A 20,085-nucleotide genomic window follows, 5' to 3' on the forward strand; every position below is an offset into this window, starting at 1 on the left:
TTGGGTCGATTGGGATTATACTCGCTGGAGTTTAGAAGAATGAGAGGGGATCTCATCGAAACTTATAAAATTTTGACAGGTCTGGACAAACTAGATGCAGGTAGAATGTTCCCGATGGTCGGAGAGTCCAGAACCAGGGGTCATAGTCTAAGGATAAGGGGTAAGCCATTTAGAACAGAGACGAGGAAGAATTTCTTCACCCAGAGAGTGGTGAACCTGTGGAATTCTCTACCACAGAAGGCGGTTGAGGCCAAGTATTTAAATATATTCAAGAAGGAGTTAGATATATTTCTTAGAGCTAAAGGTATCGAGGGATATGGGGAGAAAGCAGGGACAGGGTACTGAGTTTGGATGATCAGCTATGATCACATCGAATGGCGGAGCAGGCTCGAGGGGCCGAATGGCCTACTCCTGCTCCTATCTTCTATGTCTATGTTTACTGTCTAATATCTGGTTACGTGACAGCATGACCCAGGGATCATAACAGAGAACTCTTGATCTGGAAGCCAGCTACAGAGGTTTTGCACATGCCGTCACATGCTGTTTTGTGGAAGAACGAACAAGAGCAGGAACACTGGCTGATTCCTCGCTCCCACCCACCCCCCAGCCTCTGGGTACTCCTGAACTAGTTTTGGTCGCTTAAGGGACCCGGAGAAGAATTTTCCAGATTTAAAAAAGAGAACTGGCCTGGGTTTTTTAATCTGTTTTATCGCCTCTCCCTGGAGTACTGTGTGCAGTTTTGGTCTCCTTACCTAAGAAAGGATATACTTGCCATAGAGGGAGTGCAACAAAGGTTCACCAGACTGATTCCTGGGATGGCAGGACTGTTGTATGAGGAGAGATTGGGTCGACCAGGCTTGTATTCACTAGAGTTTAGAAGAATGAGAGGGGGTCTCATTGAAACGTATAAAATTCTGACAGGGCTAAACAGACTGGATGCAGGGAGGATGTTTCCCCTGGCTGGGGGATCTAGAACGAGGGGTCACAGTCTCAGGATAAGGGGTAGGACATTTAGGACTGAGATGAGGAGAAATGTCTTCACTCAGAGGGTAGTGAACCTATGGAATTCTCTACCACAGACAGCTGTGGAGGCCAAGTCACTGAATATATTTAAGAAGGAGATAGATAGATTTCTAGACATAAAAGGCATCAAGGGGTATGGGGAGAGAGTGGGAATATGGTATTGAGATAGGGGATCAGCCATGATCATATTGAATGGCGGAGCAGGCTCGAAGGGCCGAATGGCCGACTCCTGCTCCTATTTTTCTATGTTTCTATGTTTCGGGTGGGGTGGGCAGTCTACGTATTGTGATGCACAAGGCATTGCAGTTGTGTGAGCCAGGCTGGATGCACCAGAGGGTCTACTCCTGTCGGTCATTGTGTGTATGGTCATACTGAGGCCGCTTATAACAGCCTCTACCTTCACCACAACTGAGATCACCTAACTCAACACAGAACAGGGATTGAGTCTGAGACTGTCCTGGTCTGTATAGCTCTGTTCCATATTAGGGCATGGAAGTTACTGAGCGAGCATCAGGGTAACCCCAATATGTATATTTCTGTATAATCATGGTAATAAATTTATCTTATCCATAGTATCCCTTATTGTGTAAATACTTGTTTGCTAAAGTGATGAATAATGTGATAATATTGTGTTTCTATGCATAAGTGAAATGTAAATATAAGGTGCGAATCAGGACTATATCATTACTCTAGCTGTCATACAAACCCCCTAAAGCACTGTAGCTGTGTAATACCCAATCCCTTATCATGTACTGTTGTTCCACATTAGGAACAATCCAATGGTACTACATGGAGCTGGGTCTGTGCCAAAATACAATGTAGAAGTTAGCCCCATGTTGTGTAACTACAAACAATCACATCTGCCAACACAGATTTTATTGTGACTGGCAAGCTGGAATTAATGAAGCAAAATTAAAAGGCAGACAAACTTGTTGTAGTCTGTTAATTTGTTAAACATAATTAAACATGATTAACAGACTTGCATAGAACAGTACTTTAATTCCAACTAATATTGGAGCCTTACTGTTTGCCACACTTTGTGCCTCCACCCTTAAAACAGAACCTTACAGCTCAGTGAGTCAGACCTTCAGGTTATTGTGCTTTGTGTAGCGGACTCACGTGCTAAGGCACTCACTTACTCATCATCCTATTCTCATGAGTGAAAGTTAAGTGATTTTGAGAATAGTTAGGATGTGGGGCTTGAAGTTCAGCTTAGGGTCGAACAGGACACCACGATTGTGAACTGGATGGGTCATGCTGAGCAAGCAGCTGGGAATAGTCAGACGTTTTTGGTGGGAACTGAAAAAAGATGGCTTCAGACTTCCCAAATGTTTAATTAGAGGAAGCTCTGGATCATCCACAACTTGATGTCGATAAGCAATGGACAACAATGGTTCCCTACATGACAACAGTGACTGCACTTCAAAAATACTTCAATGGCTGTAAAGCGCATTGGGACATCCTGAGATTATGAAAGGCAGGTTCGTTCTTTATTTTCAAAGAGCTGGTTGTGGAGTCGAGTATGGTAGTGGAAAGGTCGAGCTGAGTGTCATCAGCATACATATGGAAACTGACCCCAAGGTCATAATGTCACCGAGAGACAACATGTAAACAAGGAGAATGTGAGGCTAAGGATTTAACCTAGGGATAGTCTGGAGGCGACGATACAGGGGTGGGAGGAGAAGCCATTTCTGGAGATGCACTTGCTCTGTGGGATGGGTAGGAGTGGAACAAGGCGAGGGCAGTGGATCACGGAGGAGAGGTGATGAAGGAGGATAGAACGATTGACTGTAGCGAAGTCCACAAAGAGGATGAGCTGGACAAGGAAAGAAGTTTATTGTGCCAGGTCACAGCCACAAATAATGTTACTGATGACTTTGACCAGGGTAGCATCAGTGCTGTGATCAAAGTGGAATCCGGACTGGAGGGAATGTGGAAAGGCAAGCACTGAGCTGGCTGGTGATGGCACATTCAAAGCACCTGCAGAGGAAAGGCAGGTTAGATATAGAGTGGACCGGGGCAATGGAAGACGGCTGAGTGGTTGGCAGCTGGGTGGGGAAGGTTGCAAGGGAGCAGGAGGTGCTCCATAGAATTATCACACCCTGTTTTCAGCTCCGCTCTGATGGTAAAAATGCAAAATGACAAGCAAGGAGCAACAGACGAAACCACACCTCAGTCAAATGCAACTCTGCACACTTATCACTGATAAAATCACGTCAGCAGAAAACCTAAAGCTGTTACAGTGACCTTAAGTATTGAACAAGGAGCAAACTAGCACACTGCCAAAAGATCTAAATGACTTCACAGATTGATAAAAAAAATCTACCAGGACAATTATTGACAAGGCCAGTGAATATTGTTATGCAGATATTGTGAATGTGATGCAACTTCCTGCTCTGAATCTGGGGTAAATGATAGAATAGTTTCCATGTTGCCTCAATTATAAATATAAATAAATACAGGAAACTCTTTGGTATCCAGCACCGATGGGACCGGGATGGTGCCGGTTGATTAAAAATTCTGGATGACGGAGAGGGTTATCTACCGAGGCTATTTTTAACAAACAAAAATTAAAAAATCAAGAAATGTGCAGTATACAGTAATCGGGTTCTCACCTACAGAATCTTGTATTAAATGGATGGTGGAAGATGCTTGATTAAGTACAGTACTGCCAGTTGAGGGTAATCCATAACTCTTTAATTAAAAATGGCGGATCGGAAGAGACTACCGGCAACGCGGGAGACACACAGAAAAATGGCGGATCGGAAGAGATTCCTGGCAGCGCGGCAGAGTCAGACTCCTGTTACTGAGGTGTTCGGACTTCCAACAGCTCCAAGAAGCCGAGTAGTGGCAGTTTGGAGAACTACCCCCACTGACTAACTCGGCCACCGCGGGAAACTCGGCAACATTTCCGGTTATTGAGATGCTTTTTCCGGAATATGAATTTTTGCCGGTTAATAGAGAATTCCGGATATTTAGGTGCCGTTTAAACGAGAGTTTCCTGTAGTGAAACCTGATTATAATGCTCAATTTAGGAGAGCCCTCTGCATGATTATTGTATCTAGCTGATCATTACACGTGAATTGTCCAAACATTAGAAACATAGAAACATAGAAAATAGGAGCAGGAGTAGGCCATTCGGCCCTTCGAGCCTGCTCCGCCATTCAATATGATCACGGCTGATCCTCTATCTCAATACCATATTCCCGCCCTCTCCCCATACCCCTTGATGCCTTTTGTGTCTAGAAATCTATCTATCTCCTTCTTAAATATATTCAGTGACTTGGCCTCCACAGCCTTCTGTGGTAGAGAATTCCACAGGTTCACTACCCTCTGAGTGAAGACATTTCTCCTCATCTCAGTCCTAAATGTCCTACCCCGTATCCTGAGACTGTGACCCCTCGTTCTAGACCCCCCCAGCCAGGGGAAACATCCTCCCTGCCTCCAGTCTGTCTAGCCCTGTCAGAATTTTATACATTTCAATGAGATCCCCTCTCATTCTTCTAAACTCTAGTGAATACAGGCCTAGTTGACCCAATCTCTCCTCATACGACAGTCCTGCCATCCCAGGAATCAGTCTGGTGAACCTTCGCTGCACTCCCTCTATGGCAAGTATATTCTTTCTTAGGTAAGGAGACCAAAACTGCACACAGTACTCCACGTGTGGTCTCACCAAGGCCCTGTATAACTGTAGTAAGATATCCTTGCTCCTGTACTCAAATCCTCTTGCAATGAAGGCCAACATACCATTTGCCTTCCTAACTGCTTGCTGCACCTGCATGTTTGCTTTCAGTGACTGGTGTACAAGGACACCCAGGTCCCTTTGTACATCAACATTTCCCAATTCATCACCATTTAAATATGTTTTTCCTACCGAAGTGGATAACTTCACATTTATCCACATTATACTGCATCTGCCATGTATTTGCCCACTCACTCAACTTGTCTAAATCACCTTGAAGCCTCTTTGCATCCTCCACACAATTCACAATCCCACCTAGTTTCGTGTCGTCAGCAAACTTGGAAATATTACATTTGGTTCCCTCATCCAAATCATTGATTTATGCAGGAAACTCTCTTTTTACCGGCACCTAAATAACCGGAAATCTCTCTTAACCGGCAAAATTCAGGAGTAGGTTCAGGTAAGTTTTACTTCATATTAGTGGCTGTGTAACCGGGGTTCCTGCACCTGTTGCCGTGCAACAGGGACGCCTGGCTCTGTGGCCGTGTAACTGGGGTTCCTGCACCTGTTGGGACACCTGGATCTGTGGCCGTGTAACTGGGGTTCCTGCACCTGTTGGGACGCCTGGATCTGTGGCCGTGTACGGGGCTCTCGTAACTTAGTAAGTATACCTCTCTGTAATCCGGACTTTTTGATCAACTGGCACCACGCCGGTCCTGTCGGTGCCGGATAAAAAAAGAGTTTCCTGTATTGTGAATAGCTGGGGCCCAAGCACTGATCCCTGCGGTACACCACTAGTCACCGCCTGCCACCCCGAAGAAGACCCATTTATTCCTAATCTCTGTTTCCTGTCTGTTAACCATTAACAATTAATGGACTAATTGGACTAATGAAACAGTCAAGTGGAACTGATTTTATGAATTTTATTTACAGAAAAATAAAGGAAGTGTTTGTATTCATGTAGTGCCTTCCACGTCTTTACAACCAAATGCAGCCAATTTACACACATCAAGGTTCCACAAACCTGCAGTGAGACAAATGGTCAGATAATCTGGTTTTTTAGTGGTGTTCAGAGGGATAAATATTGGTCAGGACACTAGGAGAACTCCCCTGCTCTTCTTAAAATAGTGCCATGGAACCGTTTACGTCCACCTGAGAGGGCAAACAGGGCCTCAGTTTAATATCTCATCCAAAAAGATAGCGGCCCAGAAATTCCGGTCGGAGGCTTCCCGCGGGCGTAAGCCCCTGACCTGCACAAATGAACCGCGCCGACCGTAATGCTCTGGGCCAGCATAGAATTCCGTTGATGTGCCTCCTCAAACTGCCGGTGCGCAGTGCTTGCGTATCCCGGGGCGCAGGTAGTTCACAGCGTCCCTGGGATCACGTGGGCCATGGACAGGAAGACCCGTCAAATCTATGAATAGAGATCACCCTCAAAACATAAGGAAAATTTCAAATAATTTTTTTTTAAATCACATTTTTAAAATGACTATAAATTACATAAATTAACTATTTTAAACAAAAATTTAAATTTTTGAAAAATATAATTAAAGTTTTTAACGGGGCTAAAAATAAACTTAACTTTCTTTAAAGTATTTTAAAATGATAAATACGTGTTAAAAAAAAATCTTTTACTGATATCACCTCTTGTTAAAAGCAGGCCTTGCGCCTGCTTTTCCAAGCACAGCTGCTACCCACTTACCCACACTGCATCTACCTCGAAAAAAACGGAAGTTCCAGGTGTACGCGCTGCCTCTCCAGTGCAGGCGTTTGACCTGCGAACCCCTTTCTTCAGAGAACAGAAGTTCCGGTTTCCAGTGCATGCGCAGTGCATGCGTGAAACCAGCACTTCCGTTGGCCCTATGGGGAACGGAATTTCGGGGCCAGCACCTCCGACAGTGCAGCACTCCTGTTAGGGAATATATATATATATATATTTTAATAACATAGATTTTAATATGATTAAACTAATGATTTATAGAAATCTGATTATGCTTAAGCTGACCACATGCCAAAGGATGGTGTGATGTATCAGATCCAATCACAGCTGGTAACGTCACATCGGCTGACTTAAAAACTGAGAACAATGAAAATGCTGATTTAGCTTAAACTGTGAAAGTGCTGATCTTAGCTTAAAACTGAAAGTCATGATCCTGCTTAACTAGAGAACAAAGGAATGATTGATGTACCAGAGATCCAATCAGTGTGATGTAGTTGAACCAACCATAGCTCTGTATGCATGCTGCTGAGCCAATGGTAATAAAGGGGGCGGGTACATCCGCTGCTGTATAAAAACCAGCCATTTTGAATATGATGTTAGTTGCTGAAGGAAGTCAAACAGTGTAAATCAAGTGATGCAATAAATTGACTATTTAAAACTTACCACCGGACTCGCAAACTTTTATTTTAGTGTGTTGACCTCAAATCAGTGTGGTCCACTGAAATTAATTACCCAATCTAACAATTTGGCGCTGCGAGCAGGGTCGCTGAGGGAAGAGATTGGATCTGAGACACCAGACCTATATCGGAGGTAAGGACTCCTCGTTTTAAAAGTCCTCGGTTGGTTGTCTAGTCATCTCCCCTCCACGCGACTCCGCAAACCTCCTGGGTAGCGAACCCTCTGGGTGGTAAGATGGCTCGAGGTCCCATATAGAGCTCTAACTTACTGACTCGGCTGAAAAGCCTACGACTTGAGACCCCCAAGTAAAGAAATCGATATTATGACACCACTCGATAAACCTACAACTATTAAGGGTGGGCGGGCTCCACCTGAGATTTCAGAAGACGAAATTCTCCAGCAGTTGTATGACTATATAGAATTACAATTTGATTTACCTAAAACCTGGTTCAAAATCGAACAAAAGTACGGTACCTCCTCTGAACAGTGGTCTTTGGATGACATAAAAAGGGTCTGGGGAAAAACGATCCGTATGAAAGATAAAAGACGGATCAGATGGTCCATGGCAGTTATGAGTCAGATCCGACGGCAAAATGAGATTTAGACAACATGATCACGACTTGACCAATGCAAAAGAGCAGAAAGATTCGATTTATGAACAATTGAAAAAGAAAACAAATGAGCTTGAAAAGTCAGAAGTGGAAGTTAAAAAACTTAAAGATGAAGTTCAGGACTGTAAAAAAACAATTGGATAAACAACCGATAGTACCGGTAGTCCAAGAAAAGGGAAAATGTGTCGGGACCTGGAAGGGATACCCAGATCTAAATGAAATAAAGGAGGAAGGTCATGGGAGACAAAGACAAGAAGCAGGTCAAGAGACTGACTCGGAATCCTCTAGTAATGTCAGTGAAAGTGAAGAGGAGAAAACAGGACCCCATTTGGCCCCGTTGAGGCAGAAAAGGAAAAGAGTAGAAAAGGAGTATGAGAAGAAAGAAGATGGGGAAGAAAGGGCGAAGTACCAACTCCACCCGTGGGATGGAGTCCAAATTCTGATTGTAATGATACCCAGGAGAGAGGGAAATAAGTTACACAGCAAAGTAAAAGACTGGCCTGGGAAATGATGAGCAAGAATTAGATGCCGGATGGGATGCGATCCAACAGTGGTTACAAGTGTTTAGCCCTGCAAAAACGGATTGGGGAAAGATCATAGCCTGTCAACAGAAAGGGACGGAGGAAGTGTTAGAGTACGACGAGCGATTTAAAACTAACTGGTTGGAACACTCGGGGCTGAACACAGGAGAGATAAAGAAGGAAAAAGATCTAATTTGCAGGCTAGCCAATCTGAAAACTCAGCAAAGGAAGGAAAAAAATAGGGATTTGGAAGGTCGAAAAAAGCTACTGAGACACCGATGGAAAAAGAGGAAAAAAAAGAGAAACTTAAAGTTTTACTGACATGGAAGTTATTAACATCTGTGCTGAGACAAATAAAACACAAGATTTGCTGAGTGAAAGGAACCTTGAAAAATGACTATGAATGTTTAAGAAGTTACAGTATTTCTTTTGTCTGATTAGATGTTCTTTAAAAGAAAGATTCTGTTATGTGTGTTTTAGCTCCACCCACTTCTCTGTGTTAAAAGCGTTTAAATCTTTTGTCTTGTCTTGGATTTTGGAAGTTTTAAGAATGTGCGAATAAGATTGTGCCCCAAGAATTGAAAAAAAAACCTTTGAAATAATTTAAGTTGAGCTGGTGTGTAAAAACTGAGAAGAGCAACAAAAAGTTTGCTTAACAAAAGATTGCGATAGATTTTTGTACTTGCAGTGCAAACTGTACAATGTTACATTAAGTTTCAGTCTAAGATTTAACCTTGGAGTCCCGGTTGCTATGGTGAAATCTTCTAAAGCAGTTTGATTTGATTTGTTTAAATGTGAAAATCTAATTTTTCTCCAGTTATGTTTTTACAGTATTTTGGAAAGACATTTGAAGAAAGGACAATAAGAAATATGACGTAATTTACTGTTTTCTGCAAGAATGTGCTATTTTGTTTTGTTTTATCTGTTCTGTTCGTGTTTAGTTAGAGTGTGAAAACACAACTGTCTTTTTCGATCAGGAAAGTTTTTTAAAATTTACGTGAAATGACGAAATTACGCCTGATAATGTTTTGCTCCACCTTCTTAAAAACCTGCAAAGGAGTTAACCCTTTCCACTGACAGCTGTTTAAGTTCACCAAGCAACAACTTTAGTATGAAATTTAAAGATATGGGACATTATTAAATTTAAGTTTCTTAATTTTAAGTTAATATTTCCCCACAATGATAGAAGGAAAATTATGATTTGATAAATGGAAGTTATCTTGTAAACTAATTGCATGATAAGGTGCAACATGAACTTGTACTGGTAGTGCTAGATTTAACCTACGTGGTGTTCTAAGAAAACTCACTACTGAATGGGCTCCTAGGGTTGGTATTGGTAATACCGTAATGGCACCCCAAGCCCAAGGCACTACTGAATGGGCTCCTCGGGTTGGTATTGGTAATACCGTAATGGCACCCCAAGCCCAAGACACTACTGAATGGGCTCCTAGGGTTGGTATTGGTAATACCGTAATGGCACCCCAAGCCCAAGGACGAGAGGTGTACCGAATACAGAATATTGGGGTAGTGAAGGACGGAATGCACATATCCCACATGTAATTAAAGGAAAGTGATTGAGAGTGTAAGATTGAAACAGGAGAATTACACTACTGAATGAGAACTTGCAAAATGCTCTCAGGCAGTTTAAAAAAGCAGAAACAAAACTGGAAAAAAAAAATCAGTCTGAACTCGATGATCTGAAACAAGAAGAAAATAATTTGAACGACCGCTTACTAAATCTCCAGGTAGATTGCCAGACCAAGGAAGAACTGGTTTCAGACTTGGAGAATAAATTAATGAAGTCAAAGCAGAATGAAAATTCTCTTGCCTCCCTTCTAGCCGAGAAGGAAGATGCTTTACTTGAAAAAGTTGACAGGTTAAAGCAGTTTTCGGAAAACATTGAGAAAAGTCAGGCAACAATAGAGACCGTGGAAAAAGAAAAGTTGAATCTTGAGAATAACTTTAAGCAACAGATTATGCTTTTAGAGAGCCTAATAGCTGAGAAAACCGCATTAGTGAAAGCACAACTACAGGAAAGAGCACTTCAGGAGAAAGAAATGGAAGAGATTAATGTAGAGCTAGTTACTGCTAAAAATCAGCTTGAAATCAAGCAGGCTGAAGTGGCCAGATTACAGGCAGAGGGCCAAGAGCTCAGGTCAAAGCTTAAATAGCAGCAAGTAAGACCTTGAAGAAGTATTCGGCCATTAGACAACTACAATCTTTCGATAAGACACCTGAAAGCCCGAGAAAGGCTTGTATCGGATGGCATGGGTGGCATGATATTGAGATACCGGTATGAGTGTGCAAATGTGATTTGTTATGTATGAGGTAATTACCATCCAGGAATGTATGGTGAATTTGCACTGAAGAACGGGTCTCAGACATGCTCAGTTACTTGTCAACAGCAAAACATGAAATGGTTAATGTGGCTCAGGAGAGCGAGACAACTTTTAAAGCATTGACACATACTCCATCGAGAAACTATCTAATTTATGAAACAATCAGAATAGAGTTAAACACACTGGTACCTGTTAGAGGGATTGAAATTGAAGTTGAAGTAGAGAGTTACGTGGAATCTGGATTGGGACAATTGAGGGCCAAGGAGAAATCATGTTTAGTAAGAAGTATCCACAAGATGGATACAAGTAAAAGAGATCTGGAGGATCTTTTAAATCCATGATTTGTTGCTTAGATGTTAAACTGTAATGTCGCTTGAAATGATTGTAAGACTGAATTTAACTGTGTCTGTAATAATTGTGTTTTGTAGGTAACAGAGCGTGGGAAAACCAGTACGAATCCAGTATGAGGTGGTTTTGGTGATGCCTCCTGTATCACTACTACTGCAATTACCATGCTTTACAGGTCTAACAGGACCTGTCCCATCAACCAACACGTTTTTAAGTATGAGCTACACAATTATGTGGCACAATTCGGATACTCAGATATGACATTCCCCTGTTGTTTGTGGGTTTCAGTGAGCTCATGATGCGACTGAACTCCTCCCTAAAGCATTTTTATGTTTTGGAGCAAGACAACTCGAGAATAGATATTGAAATTGACAGCATAGGAGACAACTCACATTGATGGGATATTGGGCTTAATACATCAGCACACCCTTAGGTTCGTATTATTTCACATGCTCTGGTAGCTATCCAACTTGTAATGACAGTATATTTGATATATGTAACGTGTGTAGTAAGACTTTGATACATAAGCCAATTGGGTACTCATGCCCATGACTGACAAGCACTAACAAATTAATTGAGCACACCGAAAGAGAAGATTCGAAGTAATGTAGAGGAGACCCCAGGCGGGGTAACATCAGGAAAGATAGAAGAAACAGAGGAACCCCAGGCGGGGCAGAATTGGAACACCGGAACAGTGAATTGAATTTGAGTAAGGGGTCAGAGGTTGCTCCTCCCCCTCAAAGGAATGGACTGTAAGGAAGGGAGAAATCTTCAAGACTCCCTACTAACTAACGCCCAAGTTGAGAGAGCAATAAGAGCTAGCTAGATTAGTCAAGAGCTGATTGTGAGAAGTCAATAAGGATATTTCCTTCTCAAAGAAGGGAATTGTAAGAAATAGCTGTTAGATTCAAAGATGGGTTTTAATTCTTAGACCAGGGACTGACAACAGGCAAGCGGAAAAAGATAGCATAAATGCCAGCAAGGTCGAATATCAAGCATCAAAAGACAAATAGAAATGATAAGGGAATAGTAAAATGCAAGGAAACAGGGAGGATAGCACCTGCTAGATAACAAGCAGCCACGAAGCCATAAAATGCCCTTGAAGAATCTTGACAAAACACTACTCAGAAAGATAAGAGGGAGGCCTTGTACAATAGGATGGGGATCAAATTATGTGTTTCTGTTGATTAAATGTGCTTGCCACCAGGCGGCTGCTGCCCCGCGGGCAAGACACCTTGCAGGTCGCCGCAGACCATTTGTACATCTTAAAGGGACATGTTATATTTAGCTGCTAGATTGGTTTGTACCTTTTCTACTTTTTATAATTTTTCTACCTTTTTTACCTGAATGTATTTTTCAAAGCCATAAGCTGAGGGGAGCTCCTCCCACTTTTTAAGATGCACTAATTAATTTAAGATCATGAAATCAATTAACTTATTAAAACCAGGCTTTTACTGTGGCCACGTAAAATCCTGGTTGATGTAAATTTGTGCAGAGCCACTGAACCGGACAGTGGAAAAACACAGCAATGATTGATTATATTTTTAATCTGACTCTTTATTTTTATGATTCAATTTTTGAAAGAATCAAAGGGGGGAGTGTTAGGGAATATATATATATATATTTTAATAACATAGATTTTAATATGATTAAACTAATGATTTATAGAAATCTGATTGATTATGCTTAAGCTGACCACATGCCAAAGGATGGTGTGATGTATCAGATCTAATCACAGCTGGTAACGTCACATCGGCTGACTTAAAAACTGAGAACAATGAAAATGCTGATTTAGCTTAAACTGTGAAAGTGCTGATCTTAGCTTAAAACTGAAAGTGATGATTCTGCTTAACTAGAGAACAAAGGAATGATTGATGTACCAGAGATCCAATCAGTGTGATGTAGTTGAACCAACCATAGCTCTGCATGCATGCTGCTGAGCCAATGGTAATAAAGGGGGCAGGTACATCTGCTGCTGTATAAAAACCAGCCATTTTGAATATGATGTTAGTTGCTGAAGGAAGTCAAACAGTGTAAATCAAGTGATGCAATAAATCGACTATTTAAAACTTACCACCGGACTCGCAAACTTTTATTTTAGTGTGTTGACCTCAAATCAGTGTGGTCCACTGAAATTAATTACCCGATCTAACAATTCCCTCTCTACTGCATGAAGTGCCCGCTTGGATTATGTGTTCAAGTTACTGGAGTGGGGCTTGAACCTATGACCTATCAGACTCAGAGGGTAGAGTGCTACCACTGAGTCAAAGCAGACAGCTAATAATAGAACACCACTAAAAACAGCAATACATTAGTCGAAAGTGTCTAAAATATTAGCAGTATAGAAAAAGTCTAGAACTTCCCTCTGTTGTTTAGTTGATTTGAGTGAACCAAGAACTAGACTATCTAAGTGAGAAAATAAATGGCAGTCAATATCCCAAATGAGCTTTTTCTCCATTTCCAAGAGACTCAGCAGGCTTCATGGAATCATTACAGCACAAACATTATAAAAAGTATCGAAGGAGAAAGCTGGACATTTGGAGAAATTCCTGCAGCAATTGAAAATACCGTATTGTCCGCTACATCTAATTAACAAGGGTACTTTTAAAATAAGAGTAAGAAAACCAAGCATTTCACACTTGGTTCTGACCTGCAACAATTAAACTCTGACCTCCAGCAATTAAACTCCGACCTCACCCAGTGTTTACTTAATAACAATTAGACTTTGTAGCCTTAAATGACCACAGTTTCTTCTTAACAACAAAATAGTAAATTGTGCATTGCATAATGTTAGATCCCTGTCCTTATAAAACAGCCGACATACAGTGAGCAGCACCACAGCAGATCCACTCCTGTACCTGGACATTGAAGGCACACTGAGAAAACCAGCTCACTAACTGAAGTCAGTAATGTGGTTCAAGTTTCCAGCAGATAGAACTATTCTGCCATCTTGTGGCTGTCGCAGAAATTGCAACATGACAGAAAATTAACACAAATGTCATCAGATGTTGATTTTTAACTAACATTTATAAGAGCTGTCTCACAAAATTATATATATTTTTTACAAAGCAACAGATCACTTAATTGGCTATGTTTATATTAATTATATCTAGTTTTCTCTAAGGCTTTATTGATTATGTATGAGCACTTTAAACAAATGAACTGCTATGCACTTTTAGCAAAAAATAACAAATTGCTGTTTATTCCCTTGTGATGGGGAGCGATTTTGAATTATGCGCACTGTTTTCAAGAGTTAGAAATTCAGTGGGCTGCGCCACCCGTTAGCGCCCAAAGAGGGCACTTAGTGGGTTTTACGCCCCTGGCCACGCCTCCCGCTAAATTTAGCGGGACGCTAATGGCAGCGCTAGCCGTTAGCGCTGCGCCGCTACCAATGACATAATCGGTGTACACAGCGCCCCGCTACCGCCCCGATCGCAAAATTTGGTAGCGCCCCCTGCTTTAACGCCGGTCGCAATTTGCGACCGGTTCAGGGGGGCCTACCTGCGGCGGTAGAGGCGCTGAGGTGCGGGGCGGCCATTTTTTTTGCTGGCCGCCTGCCAGCATCTCGCCGTGCCGCCGTCCCCTGCCTCCTGAGCGCCCCCCGCGGAGTGCCGGCTGTGTCCCAAGAGCCCAGCACTTCTCCTCAGTGCCGGGCTCTTTGGCCAGCACTCGCGATCTCCGATCACGCTGCAGCAGGCCCCTCCCCTTTAAGAAGGGGAGGAAGGCCTGCAGTACGCGCTGCAGCACGTTGCGCTGCGAACTTCAGTTGCAGCGCCCCAAGAGGGATGCGGGGCGCCTCGAGTAGCGCCGCGCTTCCATCTGGGGCGCTGAAACTGAATTTCCGGCGGGCGGCCGCGACTCCTTCCGGGGCGGTACTTCCAGTGCCCTGGCGAGACGACGGGGCGCCAGTGAATTTCTAGGCCATAGAGTCCTATTTTCAAAAGTTTCCTGGTTTTAGAAAAGTTGTACTTTGCAATTTTCATCTATACATATATAGCCAAAACACACTGCTTTAATGTTCCGCAGACATACACAGCTGTTTTCTGTTTGTAATCTTTCCCCTTTTTCTTCCTTAACTTTCAATGAACATGTGCTTCCCTGCTTAACTGAGAGGGTGTATTAAAGAAGATTCCTTGGATTAATAGAGAGACTAAAACCAAACTGAAACTTAAAAGGGAGGAATATTGTAAAATTAGGGCTGACAATACTAAAGAAAATCATGAGATACATAAGTGTAGTGGGGAGGTGAAAAAGTTGATTAGAAGAGTTAAAAGGAAATATTAAAAAAGGCTAGCAGATAATAGAAAAGGAAATAGCAAGGGGCTTCCATACAAATAGAGAGAGTAAAATAATAGTTAATGAGAGGGTAGGGCTCCTCAGGAATGGAGGAGGCGGGAGTGTAATTGTTGAGGATGGCAGATATTAAACAAACATTTTGCATCAGTTTTTACAAAGGATGGTGGAAGTGAGTGTGTACTAGAAAATGATGTGGAATGATTGTTAGAGATAGTTGTCGAAAAATAGTTGGTTCTGAAAAGAAATGAGCAGAGTTCGCAGTGGATAAATCACCAGGCCCCGATAGCATGTACTGTAGGCTGTTAAAAGAAGTCAGGCAGGAGATAGTAGAAGCGCTGGCTACAATTTTTCAATCTCCTTAAATAAGCAAATTAGCTGGTGGGACTGGAGAGTGGACAATGTAACAGGGAGAGGAAGATAAACTGGGTAACTGTAAACCAGTAAATGTTACATTCATTAAAATTAGCGAGCATTTAGAAACACAACAACAACAACAACTTGTATTTATATAGCACCTTTAACATAGTAAAACATCCCAAGGTGCTTCACAGGGGCGTTATCAAAAAAATTTGACACTGAGCCACATAAGGAGATATTAGGACAGATGAAAGAGGTAGGTTTTAAGGAGTGTCTTAAAGGAGGTGTAATGTATACAACATTGAAGGGACTACTTTGTTTTGCGGATGTACATCCTTAGTTGCGAGCGTATATAACAGACGCGTATCGATTTGTATAGTCAGTGCCGAAGTTCCAGTTACCTAGTAAAGATCACTTGAAGTTACTCTCAGTCTCTGCTATTTTATTATTTTATGTAGTTGTGTATAGCAGTACAAACACAACAAATTGGCGATGAGAATTATGAACCTACGTCTTCCTATTCTGGCATCGCATCCAGAGGACATCGAAATTTGGAAGAAAGGAGTGAGAAGGTAGAGAAAACGGAGCACGCTTGCTCAGCTAGGCAGGGGATACGTAAGTCGTGAAAAGTGCAAAGGACTTGCATGACGCTAGCTAACTAGTAAAGAAAGAAAAACGGGTTTGGAAAAAAAAATGGCGATGATTGGCACGATTGCAGCATTTGATAGCAGCATTGAAGATTGGGCAACTTACATTGAAAGAGTGGAGTTGTACTGTGAGGCTAACGGAGTGGAGGTAGAAAAGAAAGCCACTGTTTTGCTGAGTGTTATGGGCGCAAAGACATACAGGCTGCTACGTAGTTTATTAACCCCTGAAAAGCCAGCAAACAAAACATTCAAACAAATAGTGGACACACTCCAAGACCATTTAAGCCCCAAGCCACTGCTCATAGCTGAAAGATTTAAATTCCATAAACGGAACCAGAGCAAAAATGAAAGCATTTCTGAATATTTGGCAAAGTTGCGCAAATTATCAGAACATTGCCAATTTGGAGTGGGCTTATCAGACGCATTGAGGGACAGATTTGTGTGTGGTATGCAAAGTGAAAGCACACAAAAGAAGCTCCTGTCTGAAAAAGACCACACATTGGAGAAGGCTCTGAGTATTGCAATATCAATGGAAGCAGCAGCACGTGGCGCTTTAGAAATTCAACAAAAATCCCTGGAATATTCAACTAATAAAATGTCACTGAAACAAGAAAAGAAGTGCTATTGCTGTGGCAAAATGTCACATGACCACTGTAGTGTATGTACCTTTAAGAGGAACTATGTTTTTGAAGCCCCTGTATACTGTAGTACCAGTAGTGACCACTCGGGTATATAAGCCTGTGTAGCGTCTTGTGTTGTTAGTTCACCTCCAGACTTTGTTCAGTAAACACTTGTTAAATCAACTCCTGCATTCCGTGTCTCCATTAACACACGGATCTAACAGTGGTGACGAGTTAGAAACGAACTTACCTGCAATTCGGCAGCACCTCAAGGGGATCGATTCCTCAGACGAAGGTCGAAGCCAGAAGCAAGAAAAAAAAATAACTCGAAGAAACTCAAAAACGAGGGCCAGGCTTGGTCTCCAGTCTGTGGTTTCCCCAGCTAAACGGGCTGGTGGCAGGTAGTGCACTGATCCTTCCTGGGCTGCGGCGGGCTAGATCTCGATTGGGTGGCTCTGCAACGGGGCCGGGCAGCGAGTCGGGAAGCAGAGGCAAAGAGAGAGAGAGGGTGGAGCACCCAGGGCGCGGCCGGTGCTGCAAAGCAGGTCGGCGTTCGGACCGAGCAGAGGGAGGGGAAAGACCCAGAGGGTCCGCTCCACGACGGGAACGGTTCTCCAAGTAATGGAGAAACTATTGAAGCGATATATAAAAAAAAAAAGAAATACCGCGAAAAGCTGCAGGTCGCAACGTGAACCGCGGAGAACAGCATTGGCGGCAGCGGCAGCGGCGGGAAAGCGCGGGAGGCGCCATCTTAACTCGGCAGGGAAGAAAGAAAAGCGCGGGAAGCGCCATTTTAGATTTTCAAGATGCCGAAGACTGGCAATATTACTGCTTTCGATAGTGATATAGAAGATTGGACCACATATGTGGAAAGAATGGAGGTATATTGCAAGGCGAATGAAGTAGCAGATGATAAAAAGGCATTGGTACTTCTAAATCTGATGGGCGCAAGGACATACGGGCTGTTACGAAACTTGATCACTCCAGCCAAACCGATGGACAAGAATTTTAAGGAGATTGTTGATACCTTACAGGAGCACTTAAACCCAACACCGCTGCTGATAGTGGAACGATTCAAATTCTTCAGGAGGAATCAGCACAAGAATGAAAGTAACACTGATTAACTCACCGAATTACGAAAGCTGTCAAAGCACTGCCAATTCGGGGCAGGACTGGCAGATTCTCTAGAGACAAATTCGTCTGCGGTCTCCTAAGCGAAGGAACACAGAAAAGATTACTTTCTGAGAAAGATTTGATACTGGACAAGGCTTTCAGTGTGGCTGTATCATACGAAGCAGCAGCAAGAGGAGCTGCAGGAATACAGCAAAAGCCACAGGACTTCGGCACCCATGAAATGACACGGGGTTTCGAGAGATGTTATCGCTGCGGCAGATCCACCCATGACCAGAAGGACTGCTGGTTCAAGGACAAAGCATGCAGGCAATGCGGAAAGATGGGACACATTGCACGTGTATGCAGATCTGGAAAGAAATCCGCTGACAGTAAAAAGGTCAATAAGGAAAAGTACAGAAAGGTACAAATGATGACGGACAGTAGCTCCGAAGACCAGAAGAGCAATAGCAACTCCGGAAACAAGAGACTAAGCTGTCTCAAATACATAATGTAATTGCCAAAGAAGATTACCAGACCATTTGGGTTACCCCCACGATAGCGGGGTCCCCAGTCAAAATGGTGCTAGATACAGGATCAGCTCTGACCGTCATGAGTCGACGGGATCACGAGCGGCTATTTCCGCATATACCTTTGAAAGACACATCCATTGTCTTGAAGACATATACGGGGCAGAAAGTATACCCCAGAGGGAAAATAAGGGTGCCTTGTTGTATACAACGGCAAGGAAATACAGAAGTTGTATTTATACGTTCTGCAAGATGGTGGTCCGCCGTTGTTGGGACGTGAATGGATCAGAAAGATACGTTTAGACTGGCACTCCATTCAGGCACTGACAGTGACCAGTAAGAAAAAAAACGATGATGACGTCATACCTGGACGATTAAAAGAAATCTTGGCTAACGCCAAAGAAGTGTTTCAACAGGAACTAGGAACCCTGAAAGGCACCACCGCCTCAATAAAAGTGGAAGATGCGGCAATTCCCAAGTTTTTTAAGGCAAGGCAATTAACGTAATTCGTCCAGCCGTCGAGGCAGAGCTGGAGAATTTGGAAAAAGCAGGCGTGTTATCCAAGGTAGATTGGAGCGAGTGGGCAACACCCATCGTCCCGGTCATGAAGAAAACGTTGAATAATAATAAATCTGAAGAACAGAGAAAAGTTCGCATCTGTGGGGACTTCAAGGTGACTGTAAACCCGGTTCTTCACATGGTACAGTATCCTCTTCCGAGGATAGAAGATATTTTTGCCTCACTATCCGGAGGGAAACGTTTCACCAAAATTGACTTAGCACAGGCATATCTACAGATGGAGGTTGAGGAGGCCTCTAAAAAGTATCTCACGATAAACACACACAAAGGCCTGTACCAGTACAATCGACTGGTTTTCGGAGTGGCATCAGCTCCGGCTATCTGGCAAAGAGCTATGGAGCAAGTCCTGCAAGGGATTCCGGGGACTCAATGCTACCTAGACGACATCCTTGTAACAGGAGAAAATGACAACGAGCACCTTGCCAACTTGGAGCAGGTGCTCACGAGGCTGAGAGAACGGGGCCTACGAGCAAATCGCCCCAAATGCGAATTTTTCCAGAAACAAATATCATATTGTGGCCATGTCATTAACGAAGAAGGGTTGCATAAGTCACCTGAAAAAATTGAAGCGGTCGTAAAGGCCCCAGCGCCTGAAAATGTCTCACAATTAAGGTCGTTCCTGGGATTAGTAAATTACTATCATAAATTTTTACCAAACTTGTCGACAGTTCTGCACCCGCTTAACGCACTGCTACGAATGGGAGTAGTTTGGAAATGGAGCGAAGACTGTAAACGTGCCTTCCATAAATGCAAAGGCTTGATCATGTCCAGGGAAGTGTTGGCTCATTACAACCCATCACTGCCAATCAGACTGGCGTGCGATGAATCCCCTTACGGCGTGGGAGCGGTATTATCGCATAGATTCCCTGATGGCTCGGAGCGACCGATAGCTTTTGCGTCACACTTATTGAACTCAGCTGAGCGTAACTATGCCCAGATCGACAGGGAGGCACTCAGCCTGGTGTGGGGGGTGAAGAAATTCAACCATTACCTACACGGACAAAAGTTTACCTTGTTGACTGAC

At 43.0% G+C, this 20,085-nt stretch overlaps 1 long non-coding RNA gene across 1 annotated transcript; it reads left to right on the plus strand.

Annotated features, from left to right (window-relative positions):
- The first annotated feature begins 6,631 nt into the window (after positions 1-6,631).
- LOC147117054 (uncharacterized) lies at positions 6,632-12,995 on the plus strand. The gene is made up of 2 exons (XR_015078353.1): positions 6,632-7,235; positions 9,053-12,995. It is a non-coding gene; the product is annotated as an uncharacterized LOC147117054 (long non-coding RNA).
- The last annotated feature ends 7,090 nt before the right edge of the window (positions 12,996-20,085 follow it).

Source organism: Somniosus microcephalus, chromosome 5, assembly GCF_052327205.1.
Source record: "Somniosus microcephalus isolate GS21.2 chromosome 5, FLI_Smic_1.0, whole genome shotgun sequence".
Classification (NCBI taxonomy): domain Eukaryota; kingdom Metazoa; phylum Chordata; class Chondrichthyes; order Squaliformes; family Somniosidae; genus Somniosus; species Somniosus microcephalus.